Genomic DNA, 12,083 nt, shown 5'->3' with positions numbered 1-12,083 from the left:
ATTTTCTATCTATGCTTATATTAGAGGGCATTCTCTCTAAGATATATATAATATCTATGAATATAATGAATAAAAATTATCAATCTAAATATGATTATGATTTTGAAAGATAAAGTTACTTGTTAAATTTTAAATGTGGTTGAAATAAAGAAGTGTCCTTGGTTTTGATTTGGTTAGAGGCAGGAGTTTTATTTTAAATAATAGAAGTGTTATAGAAATGTGAATCTTAAGATAGAAATAGATAATAAATATATAAAGGGAGATTGCTAAACTATGACTACAAATTGAACTATAAATATAGGTAAGTAATATGAAGAGTCGTAGTATAGAATATAAATAACATGATACGGCAATATAAATTATAAATGGGAAGATAAATATAAAAATAGGTAAGTATAGTTTAAAAGAAAGGGAATTTTTTGGCTTTTATTTAAGTAGAGGCAGGGGTTTTATTTTAAATAAGTGTTACAGAAGTAAAAATCTTGACGCAGAAATATGTAATCAATGTATAAAAATATATAACTGCTCGCATCAGATGTAATGTAGAATATAAATTTATTTACAAATTGAGATTGATAAAGATAAATGTATAAGTAAGCAATATACATTAATGTACATTATAAAAGCAAATAGGAATATAAAAATCAGACATAAGGATAAAACCTATTTAAATATTGTTTGAACTAAAGGGTTGGGTTTTTTTTTATTCTTACTGGGTTAGAGGCAGGGTTTTTATTTTAAATGATATGAATGTAGATGTTATTGGTATATATTTCTCAATATTGAGATATACAATCAAGATATAAATATATATATAAACACAAAATATAAGTAAATAGAGATAATAGGAAGAGATGTAATGGAGAATACAAATAACAGCATACGTAAGTATACATTTTAAATGTAAATGTGAATATGGACCTGAAAAACAGAATTTTAAAAAATATTGAAATACAGTTGAGAAGAAAGGGTTTTCTTTTTGGCTTTAACGTGGGTGGAGGCAGGGGTTTTATTTTAAATAATGGAAGTGCTACAGAAGTAAAAATCCTCACACAGAAAGATATAATAAATATATAAAGATCTGAATAAAAATACGAAAAAAAATAGAAGTAATAGGAAGAGTTGTAACATAGAATATAAATTTATAAATAAATGGGAAAATAGAAATGCAAAATCGAACACACATCAGTATAGAATTTAAATATAAATGTGGATCTAAATTTGAAAAATATTATTTAAAAAAAAAATGAAATACAGTTGAAATGAAAGGGGTTTGTATTTGGCATGTATGGGTGGACGCAGGGGTTTTATTTTGAATCCTGCAAGTGTTAGAGAAGTAAAAATCCTAAGAGAAATGTATACTTCCAATGTAAAAATAGGTATATTTCGAGCGGGGCCGAATTGTTCGGAAGAGGCGAAGAGGCGAGTGTGGCCGAACAGAGCCGACTTGAGCCGAAGAGCCGAGTGTGGCCGAACAGAGGCGACTTGAGCCGAAGAGCCGAGATTGGCCGAAAACATCCGAGTTTACACTAAGAGCCGATGATAGCCGACTGGAATCGATAGCCGAGGGTAGCCGACACTGGCCGCATTTAGACAATGCGCCGAATGTGACCGAGTTTAGCCCAAGCGTGCCGAGTTGGGCCGAAGAGCCGAACTGAAACGAGTTTAGACCAAGAGCCGAAGCAAGCCGAATTGAGCCGAGTTTCTTGAAACAGAACCGAAGGACGCCGCAGCGCTCTCCCTGCAGGTCTCCGGATCACACGGCAGGGGGCGCTGTATAAAGTAAGTATAAAATATCAACTATCTATAAGAAGGAATAAAAGCTCTATGTCACGTACAGCAGTAGAAAATTTCAGGCTGCCAGGGAGTAAATAGTTTTCTTTACATCATTTTCGTTTTGCAGTTTTTTTTTACTGCCAGGTAGCCCGAAAGTTTCTAGTGCTGCTTTTTTATTCTAAAGCTAGAAAGGAAAACCAAGATTAGACATAGAGGGAAAGAAGGAAAGAAAAGGAAAACAAGAAAATAAGGAATGGAACTGAAAGGAAGAAAGAAAGAAGGACAGGAAGGAAGGAAGGCAGGCAGGCCAAAGAAAAAAAACCAAGGAGGGCAAGGAGAAACGCAGGGGAAAAAAAAAAAAAAAAAAAAAAAAAAAAAAAAAAAGGATACAGACTTGGAGATGCGCAAGAAAAAACCCAGAAAAAATCCCCAAGATGGGTAAGAAATAAAATCAGAAAAAAAAAAAAAAAAAAACCACAAACCAAAAAAAAACCAGGATGGGGATGAAAATTTCCGGAAAAAAACCCCAGAAACAAACAGAAAAAACCCCCCAAGATGGGCAAGAAGAAACGAAGAAAAGAACCCAAGAAATGCCAGAAAACGTCAAGGAAAAAGGGAGTAAAAGCCCCAAGAAACAAGGCAAGAAAGAGAGGCAATAGAGGCCACAAAAAAGGCAAGAGAAAACCCAAGCAATGCCAGGAAAAGGTACGAAAATGGTTCTGCCAGGTGCGATCAAGGTGAGCGGGTTCAGTCTCAGGTACAGGAGATGAACAAGTGTCAGATTAGCTCGGGGCACTGCTGTGCAATGCAGCCGTGACAGGATTGATGTTTAAATCTAGTTTAAATGAATTGGGGATTGTTTGGCTTTTATTGGGGTATAGGCTGGAGATTTCATAAAAGGTATAAAAATAGAAATCCAATTATATCCTATATATATCGATATCGAGAAATATTTAATATACGTAAATATAAGTAAAAGAAATATGTTGTGTAAAAAGAATATATCTATTATTGTATAAAAAGGTATTCTCTCCAATCTATAAGATATCTATAAATATAATAAATGAAAATTACAAATGTAAATGTGAATAGAATTACGACAAACAAAATAATTTTTAAAATTTTAAGTGTGGTTTAAATAAAGGGGTGTCTGTGGTTTTTCTTTCGTTAGAGGCAGGGGTTTTATTTTAAATAATATAAGTACTATAGAAATCTAAATCGGCATAGAGAAATATATAATAAAAATCTAAAGTTGTAATACTAAACTATGAATTTAAAAAGAAATAGAAATAGAAATCTATGTAAGTAATATGAAGAGATGTAATATACAATATAGTAAATATTATACAGTAATATAAATTCTAAATCTAAAAGCGAATATAAATGTGACAAATAGATGATGGGGGCTCGGAGCAGCCCAGGTGTGAGTGTGAGGATGATGAGGGGCTCGGAGCAGCCCAGGTGTGTGTGTGAGGATGATGAGGGGCTCGGAGCAGCCCAGGTGTGAGTGTGAGGATGATGAGGGGCTCGGAGCAGCCCAGGTGTGAGCTGTGAGGATGATGAGGGGGTGGCTCTTGCCGGGGCGAGGCGGTTTTAACGGGGGGAGAGTTTGCCTCTGTACATTTTTGCATGGAGCTGCTGAGTGGAGGGGTTTGTGCCGAGGGACGAATCTTTGTGCCGGGGAGCAGCAGCCGAGCAGGTGAGCCCGTGTGCGTTTGGAGCGGGGAATTTTGTCCTTCCCCTTTGCAATTTCATCTTGCCAGTCCCTCCCCGCTTCCCCAGGAGCAGAAATGGAGCTTATGAGGACGAAAGGGATTAAGGAGGAGGAAGCAGCTCCTCTTCTTTTATTGTCTGCGTTTGAACTGAGGGGATCCCTCTTCACTTGTGGTTTTAAGGGCGTTGATTGCAGGAAAAGCTGCCTTTTCCAGGCTGTTGGGGGTATCCCGGGGGTGACAGGGAATCCCTGCGTTCTATTTGAAGGGGAATGGGAAAAGTATTCTTGTGGTGTTATGGGTTTGGTTTGAAGGCAGCCACCCCATTTTCATCACCCTAGGGTTGAAATGGAGGGGGCAGCCGCGGTGTCCCTCCTTTTCAAGGCTTTGAATGGAGGTGGAAATGGCCCTTTGCCATCAGTCGAAGGCTTTCATTTGAGGAGCGCCCCTTCTTTTGTGCTCTCGTAGGGGACGAACGTGAAGGGGAGAGGACACTTCTTTGCCCTTGTTGAAGGGAGGCGAGCCCCGCCTGCGGCGTCAGTTTCGGGCTTCGGTTGCGGGAAGCTGCAGCTGTGGCAGCGTTTGCAGGGCTGCAATGGGGCCGTGCCGCTGCATGGGAGGGCGCTTGTGGTGCCCGCGGCCCGGGCCGGAACGTTGCCGCTCGGGAGCGGCGCTGGCACGGCCCGGGCAGCTGCCGGGGCGCACGGGGGATTTGGCGCGGCCGGGCCGGCCAAGGGCGGCGGTGGCGGCGCGGGCGCTGCTGCGGCGGCCCGGGCGGTGCCGGCCGCTCCGGGCGCGGGGCTCGGGCGCCGCCGCCACCCCCGGGCCCGGTGCCGGCCCCGTCGGGCAGGGGCAGCGGGCGCGGCTCTCCGGGCCGGCGCCGGCCCCGCGTGCCGGAGGAGCCGCCGGAGGAGCCGGTCTCCTGGCGGGAGCCGCGCTCCGTCCGGGGCCGGCAGCGAGCGCGGGCTTCGGCTGCTCGCAGTGCTGGGGCGGTGCCGCGGTTCGGAGGCGCTTTTTCGGCATTGATTGCATCGCTGTGTTCGGTTTGCAGCGGGGGTACGCTAAGGGCTACGGGGTTCTTCCTGACTGCTGCGGTTCTCGGTGCCGGTGGGGATGATAAAGGTTCGTTTCGGATTGGGTTTCGTAGTCGGATATGGTTTTTTTGCCGGGGTATTATGTTTAGAAAGGCGTGCAATGGTTTTTACGGGTCGTAGCGCGAAGCAGCGGTTCGGATTTTAATTCTGTTGAGGTGGCTTTTATTGGCGTGAGCGGGTAGTGTTTGTTTCGGTGGGCTTTTGAGGTAGCGTCGTGTCGTTCATAGCAGCGGGTTTTTAATCTCGAGAATTGCATGTGTGTTTATCGTCTTCCAGGGCTTTTATTTATTTGGTTGGTTTGATTGTAGTGTATGTTTTATGGTTGCGGGTAATTTGGGAGACATTGTTTATGGTTACGTTTGTCTTGAGTCTTTGTGTTTGTTTCTAGGTGTTATTTTTATTTTGATAGCTTGAGGCACTATGGGTTTATTCAGTTGGGAATAATATTTTTGTTGCAGATTTAGGCTTATTTGGTTTTTGGGATTATTCTTGTTGGTGGCTTCTTCATTTTCTTTTTTGTTGTTGTTGTCTTTTAATGTATTTGAGTATGGTTTATCAGGGTTTTTTTTGGGAACATGGTATTTATATGGTGGGTTTTTAAAGTATTTTTTTACTAGGGTAGTTAATTTCTTAGTTTTTAGCGGTTGAGATGTTTTCCATTTTGTTAATTAGTTCCGTTTTTAAAGTTATTTTTACAGAGGATTGTTTATTCTTTGAGTTAGTGTAGAGGTAGAATTTTGTCCGGTTTTTTTTTTTTTTTAGTAACGTTCAGGGTGAGTGGCACTGTCTGGAGTTTAGAAGATTGGTTTGACTTTTTTTTTAGTACCTTTTGTAATTTGCTGTGTGTGTTTCTGTAGGGTTTTCTTTTCTTTTGGTTCCATTTTTCGGTCGTGATGAGAATTGTTATTGACAAGAGTGTTCTTTGTTTTTTCTCTGACGCTTGTTTGGCTGTTGGAGGTGTCTCGATGTTTTTGGAAGATATTGGTGGGAATTTGATGCTGGTTGTTCTGTCATTTCATTTAGGAATTGGATTTTAAATATACAATTATAACTCTCACTATATTGAAACAAAAGAAATAGATGTGTAGAAATGGGAATGAGCCAACGTTATTTTTATATATTCGGTCAATTTTTAAAATTTAACATGGAACATAAGTCATTATATGTTACAATTAGCTATTCTATTTTTTAATAGAGTATTGTGTATGTATACAGATATATGAATAGAGAATATAAATGGAAATACAACCCAAACAAAAATACAAATATAGAAATGTATTTCAACTATATGCAGATATATAAAAAATTAGTAATAAATTGTAAATATACAATAACATAAATTGATACAATATATAATGCAAGTAATACTGTATATATCTTATTAAAATATATTTTAGGAGATGGATATAAAGTAGATATAAATATAGTACACGGATGTGGTATATCTATCATTTGTTGTATATTATGATAAATATAAATATAAAAAAAATTAAGGTAGTTTAAAATAATGGATGGTTTTGTTTTTTCTTTGCCGAAGCAGGGCTTTTAGTGTAAAAATTACAAATACAAATAATATAAAGGTAGAAATCTAAGTATAGAAATACATCATAAGCGCATTAAAGATTTATATAAAAATTAGAAATATAAGAAAAAATAAGGGGTAGCAGCATATATGGTACATAATTTAAAAAATAATTCCCGTATATTTTTGACTAAGATGCATATTATATGTAGTTATGAATATAATGCATCAATATAAACTATAAATATAAATTTGAATATAGTCATACAAACTATAAATATAAAAATATTTCAATATAGTTTAAAAGAAGGGTTTTTTGTATTTATTGAGTTAGAAAGGGATTTTAATTTTAAATAATAAACGTGTTCTAGAAATAGAATTTCAAAAATATAAATATAGAATCAATACATAAAAATATTTATAAAAACACAAAAGATAAATAAATATTATTAGTAGGAATAGACGTAATACAGTATAAGGAATAGACATAATATACTGTACAAATTACATACTGCATCCATGTCCACTATAAATATGCACTTGAATATAAATACGAAAAATAGAAATATCAACTTTATTTAAATATCATTTAAAAGAACGGAGCTTGTTTTGGTCACGTCGGATAAGAGGCAGGTTTTTGGCATTTATTTCAGAGCAGTTTTTGTCTGGGGTCGCCCCTGTTCTTTTTTGCCGCGGTCGCTGCCCGCAGCCCCGAGGCGCGCTGCGCCCCCGTCTGGGGCGGGCGGCAGTCCTGCCTCCTTGTGGGCAGAGCGCGGTACTGCAGCCGTGCGCCGGCAGGCAGGCGAGAGGCCGCCATGCTGGGAGTGGCGTGTCGCGGGTGTCTCGGACTTTTCGTTGACCTTCTCGAGATGGCGGGGAAGTGGAGGACCCCGGTGGGTGTAAGTGAACTGCCTGCATGGAACACCGACGTCATGGCGGCCCCGACGGATTTTTCTGCGGCGTTTGAAGCGTATCCGATACATGCTGTGGGCTCAGCGTCGCCGCGGGCGGGCATATTTCTGCGGGTTTGTGACAGGCATCTGGGTAAACCTGGCCTGTCTGCGCCGGGGTCCTCTCATGCCCGCTCTCCCGCCCTCAGCGAGCCGAGCCGGGCTGAAGTGTTCCGAAGATCCGAGTGTGGCCGAAAATAACCGAGTTTAGCTTAAGAGACCAGGATAGCCTAGTGTAGCTGACATTAGCCGCGTTAGGACAAAGAGCCGCATGAGGTTAGCCAGTAGCCGGGAGTGGCCTGGTGGCTCCTGAAATTCCACGATAGGCAGGATGGTTCCCAGACCCAAGCTGGCCCCAGTGCCAAGTCGGGCTGACGTGATAGCGCCTCGTGGCTCCTGCAGTGTGCCATCCAGAAGCGGGGCAGGTGAGTTTTGTTTGCCAGGGAAAAGGGCCGTGGTTTGTGTGGGGGGGGCTGTGGCTGGGGGTGGCCGGCTGGCTCCTGAAATTCTTTGGTATGCAGGGTGGTTCCCAGACCCAAGGTGGCACCAGTGCCAAGTCGGTCTGTTTTGACAGTGCCAAGTCAAAACTTCACTTGTCCTAGTTTAGATTTCTGATGTGGAGGAGCAGAAGTGCCACCTGATATGGAATTTGGTGCTCTCTGTGGAGTGACGTCCTGTAAAATTTCTGTCCCAGAAATTCTGTCACGATGGCTCTGCTCCATAAAGAATGACACGGCCTGATTGTCAGCAATTTTTGCTTCTGCAATAGTGTAAAAATGCTAAAATTTGAACACTGCCTATAATTTCAAAAGAAAATATTTTAAAACTTGAAGTGATAGCTAAAATTAGGCCTGAAAGGTAGCAAGAGCAGGTAGCAAGAATATTTCTCCCTGTTTGTAGATATACTTTTCATTCAAAAATTTGCTGATGGAGAGATTCTTTCATGTATTTAGTGACCTTTACAGATGTATTCCCCTAGTGTTTTGAGTTGATAGAATCATGGAATAATTCAGGTTGGAAGGGGCTCTAAAGATCACCTCATTCCAAGCCTGCTGCCGTGGGCAGGGACGTGGTTCCATAGAGCAGGTTGCTCTGAGCCTGATGCCAGAGCACCAATGGGCCTGGAACACTTCCAGGGATGGGGCAGCCCCAGCATCTGTGAGCAAGCTGTGCCAGCCAGGTGCCAGAGGAGGAAGAAAGCCCTTCCCACGTGGAGCAGAGGCTGCTGCAGCTTCGCGTAGCCTCGTGTCACCAAGCGTGTGAGACAAAAGAGCCCTTCCCGTGGAGGGGTATCGGCGCTGACGGATCCTTTTTGGGAGAAGCGGAGCAATGGAACGCCAGAGCAGCCTTCAGTTCTTCTGGCAGAGTTGGGAGCAGCTTGAAGCAGGAGCAGAGCTGGCCTGGTGCCTGCCAGCTCTGCAGGCAGTGGGGATGGAGAAGCTGCAGTTACCTGTCTGCTTGGCTGAGTCTTTAAAAAGGAGGCACTTTTCTGTAGTTCCTTTTCTATAAGCGTTACGTGCAAGTTCCCCCTAGAAGTCCAAAGGCAGCTGTTTTCTTAGCAGGAGGAAGTCAGGAGGAGGCAAAGCGGGCAAAGACATCAGATAAGTCGGGATAAAATTCTTGGCTAACCTGTTTTTTCCCCTTCCTCCAGACAGCCAGTTCTGAAGCACTGAGCAGAGATCTGCCCGGGAGGAAGAGCAGAGCCAATCTCTGAGAGCTGACGCGAGAGCTGTGGTGAGGACAGCTGCTCCCTGCCTGCAGCCTGCCTTGGTGTGGGAGCTGCCGAGCTGCCATTCCTGTGGTGGGAGTGTTTCTCCTCTCATCGAGCCAAGCCAGAGACCTGCTAGGGAAGGAGCAGGTAAGGTTTAAGTACCGAGATCTCCCCAGTAAGAAGTGAGGTGACAAAAGGAAATGGCCTCAAGTTGCATCAGGGAAGGCTTAGATTGGCTTTGAGGACCAATTTCTTCACTGAAAGGGTGGTCAGGCATAGGAGCAGGCTGCCCAGGGCAGTCCCCATTGCTGGAGACATTTAAAGCATGGCAAGATGTGGTGTTTCGGGACCTGATTGGGGTGGGGGCTTGGCAGTGCTGGGGCAGCAGCCGGGCTCGATGACCTTAGAAGGCTTTTGCAGCCTAAAGGACGCTATGGTTCTGGAAAGCCTCGACCCCTGTGGCTCTAACACAGCACCTGGATGCTGACGGAAGGAGGCTGGTGATAGAGCCTGGAGGTCCCTGTCCCACGGGGAGGGAGAGGACAAGGCAGTGTCGCCTGCAGGGAGGGTCTCGTCCCCAGAGGGCAGTCAGCGACTCCATCCCTGCCCGGGGCTCTGGGTGCAGCCTCGGGGTGGACACCTGCCCTCAGGTTTCCCTCTGGGCACCCGGGAAGGGAACCGGGTCCATCCGTGTGGCAGCTCCAGGGCCTGCAGGCTTTGGGGCTTTGCAGCTGTGTGCCTTGTCACAGGGTGGCAGGGACGTGACGCTGCCTGGGCACGCTGCTGGCCTGGGATCCTTGCTGCTTTCCTCCTTATCCCATATGGATTTAGCAGCAATCTTCTTCTATCTTTTCTTTAAAACTGTCCTTGGGAGAGTGCAAAGAGAGGGTAATCAGTTATGTCAAAGCCTACATATTTTATCTGTTGGCACTTAAGAGAAAAGACAAAAGCCTGCTTGGCATCCTTCTGCCTGGAAGTGATTGTGACCCAGGGAAGTGAGGAAGGGGCTGGCCGAGGTCACTGAGGCTCTGAGATGGAGGTGAGTTTGCATCCCAGTTTATTGGAACGGAGGCTCATCAGAAGTTTCCTCGGCTGTCTAAGGCACAGAGCCCTGGAGCCCAGTAAGCCTGAGCTGCTGCATGCTTGCTGTGAGCCTTGGGGTGAGCGTGCATCGTTGCAGGCTTGGGATGGATTGAAATGTGCTGAGGAAACCGGAGGGAGGGAAATGCTCTGTTAACATGTGCCAATTCTTCTGTCAGACTCATCACGGCAGGACGGCGTGAAGGCTGAAAGTGTAAGAAGATGTGGAGGGAAGCAGAGAATCTGACAGGAGCATCGAACGCGCGAGCGCACGAATTTTGCTTTTTGCTTGGGTGTAAACTCAGGAGTTGAAAGGAATTTGGGAGCGAGAAGGGACATTTCAGAAGGTGAAGAAGAAAAAGAAGTTGTTGTTGTTGTTACAGGCCTGGCAAAATCTTTTGTTCTAGCTAATAAAAGAAGTTAGTTTAAATTAAAAAAAGAAAAAAAAATGTAGTTTTTCTTTACCTGACTATTATATTCATTGGTGGTATATGGTGTGTTGTTTAATTTCTTGGTATGATTAACTCAGTGTAAGTTGTTTTTTGAGTGAACTAACTTTCTGGATGGGTTGGTTTGTATTTGAGACAGGATTGATTTCAATAGGTTTCTTTCACAGACTTGTGATAGGTATTACTGGGGTTTTGGCTTTGTTTACTGTATGCATAAACATCCAGCTTTGGTTGGGCCAGCTGGGCTGCCGGAGTTTGTGGGTGTGAATTTATTCGATGGCTTTTGTTAAATGCAGTGTTTAATTTTTGACAGGTTTTTCAATGTAGTGGTTTTAAGGTGGTTTTTAGAATTGATTGTATGGTTTGATGTGGTTTATAGTTGCTGTCCGGTAAGGGATGTGGTGTGAGTACTTGAACGTTATGGTTTTGGTTTTCCTAAGTTCCGTTTTCTTTCTGGTTCGATAGGTTTTTTTAGTTTTATTTTTGGTGCCAGGGGTATTCACGTGGTGGGTTTTTATAGGCAATATGTTTTTTAATTTGGGTAGTGATATTTTTTAGTATTTTAACAGTTTCGATTTTTTATTTTTATGCTTTGAATTAGTTTTCTTTTAATTTTAAATTAAGTTTTCTAGATTATTGGTTTTTATTTGTGCATTAGCATAAAGGTAGAGCTTTGGGGGCTTCTTTTAGTACTGTTTAGGGTCAGTTGTACAGTTTTGAGTCTAGTGAGTTGGTTTGATTTAATTTTTAGTGGGTGTTTGTTTTTCTTAGCAGTTGTGTCATTTTCAAGGTGTATTTGAGGTTTTTGGGGTTTTTGAGATACTGGTTTAGGAGGACGTTTATGATGAGCATGTGTGCAGGTTTTGGGCTATTTGAAGTGGGATTTAAAATTTATTTTGGGTTAGGTTTATTTGAGTGTTTATGAGGGTTCAATGTTGTGGGATGTTTGTTCCGTTAGTGATAAAAATAGGTTTTGTTTTGATGTGCTGCGATGGGATGAGCGTGTGCTGCGTGCCGGTGCTGACAAAGGTACGGTATTGTTGTGGCTTATTTATATGGTTTAATATAGAGATGAAAATAGAAATAAATATACATTTAAAAAGAAATATAACATTAGAGTGGTAAACATAAATATTGAGAACAGATACATATATAAAACTATAATTCATGGTATAGAATTGTGAGATATCATATAGATAGTCTATTAATAAATGATAGATAATTATAAATGATAGTCTATGATATCTATGATAAATGATAGTCTATTATATATATGCACAAAGATATATAAATATAGATTGTAAATATAAAAATACTTAAATATAGTTAAATTGGGGGTTTTATTAGGTTGTAGACCTGTTTTTATTAATAAATCATATAAATAGAAAAAAATAAAAATTCAGATACAAATATATAGGGAAATACAAATATCTATAAATATTGATATTAAATAAATCCAAGTAAAAGAAATATACAATACAGAAATTTTCTATCTATGCTTATATTAGAGGGCATTCTCTCTAAGATATATATAATATCTATGAATATAATGAATAAAAATTATCAATCTAAATATGATTATGATTTTGAAAGATAAAGTTACTTGTTAAATTTTAAATGTGGTTGAAATAAAGAAGTGTCCTTGGTTTTGATTTGGTTAGAGGCAGGAGTTTTATTTTAAATAATAGAAGTGTTATAGAAATGTGAATCTTAAGATAGAAATAGATAATAAATATATAAAGGGAGATTGCTAAACTATGACTACAAATTGAACTATAAATATAGGTAA

General features: G+C 41.4%; 1 long non-coding RNA gene across 1 annotated transcript; it reads left to right on the top strand.

Annotated features, from left to right (window-relative positions):
- Window positions 1-4,508: 4,508 nt before the first annotated feature.
- LOC141725697 (uncharacterized) lies at window positions 4,509-10,450 on the top strand. Its single transcript, XR_012577407.1, has 3 exons — window positions 4,509-7,479; window positions 8,706-8,912; window positions 10,025-10,450. It is a non-coding gene; the product is annotated as an uncharacterized LOC141725697 (long non-coding RNA).
- The last annotated feature ends 1,633 nt before the right edge of the window (window positions 10,451-12,083 follow it).

Source organism: Zonotrichia albicollis, chromosome 2 (assembly GCF_047830755.1).
Source record: "Zonotrichia albicollis isolate bZonAlb1 chromosome 2, bZonAlb1.hap1, whole genome shotgun sequence".
Classification (NCBI taxonomy): Eukaryota; Metazoa; Chordata; class Aves; order Passeriformes; family Passerellidae; genus Zonotrichia; species Zonotrichia albicollis.
Note: the sequence above shows the minus strand (reverse complement) of the source record. Positions and strands in the feature narration are given on the sequence as shown.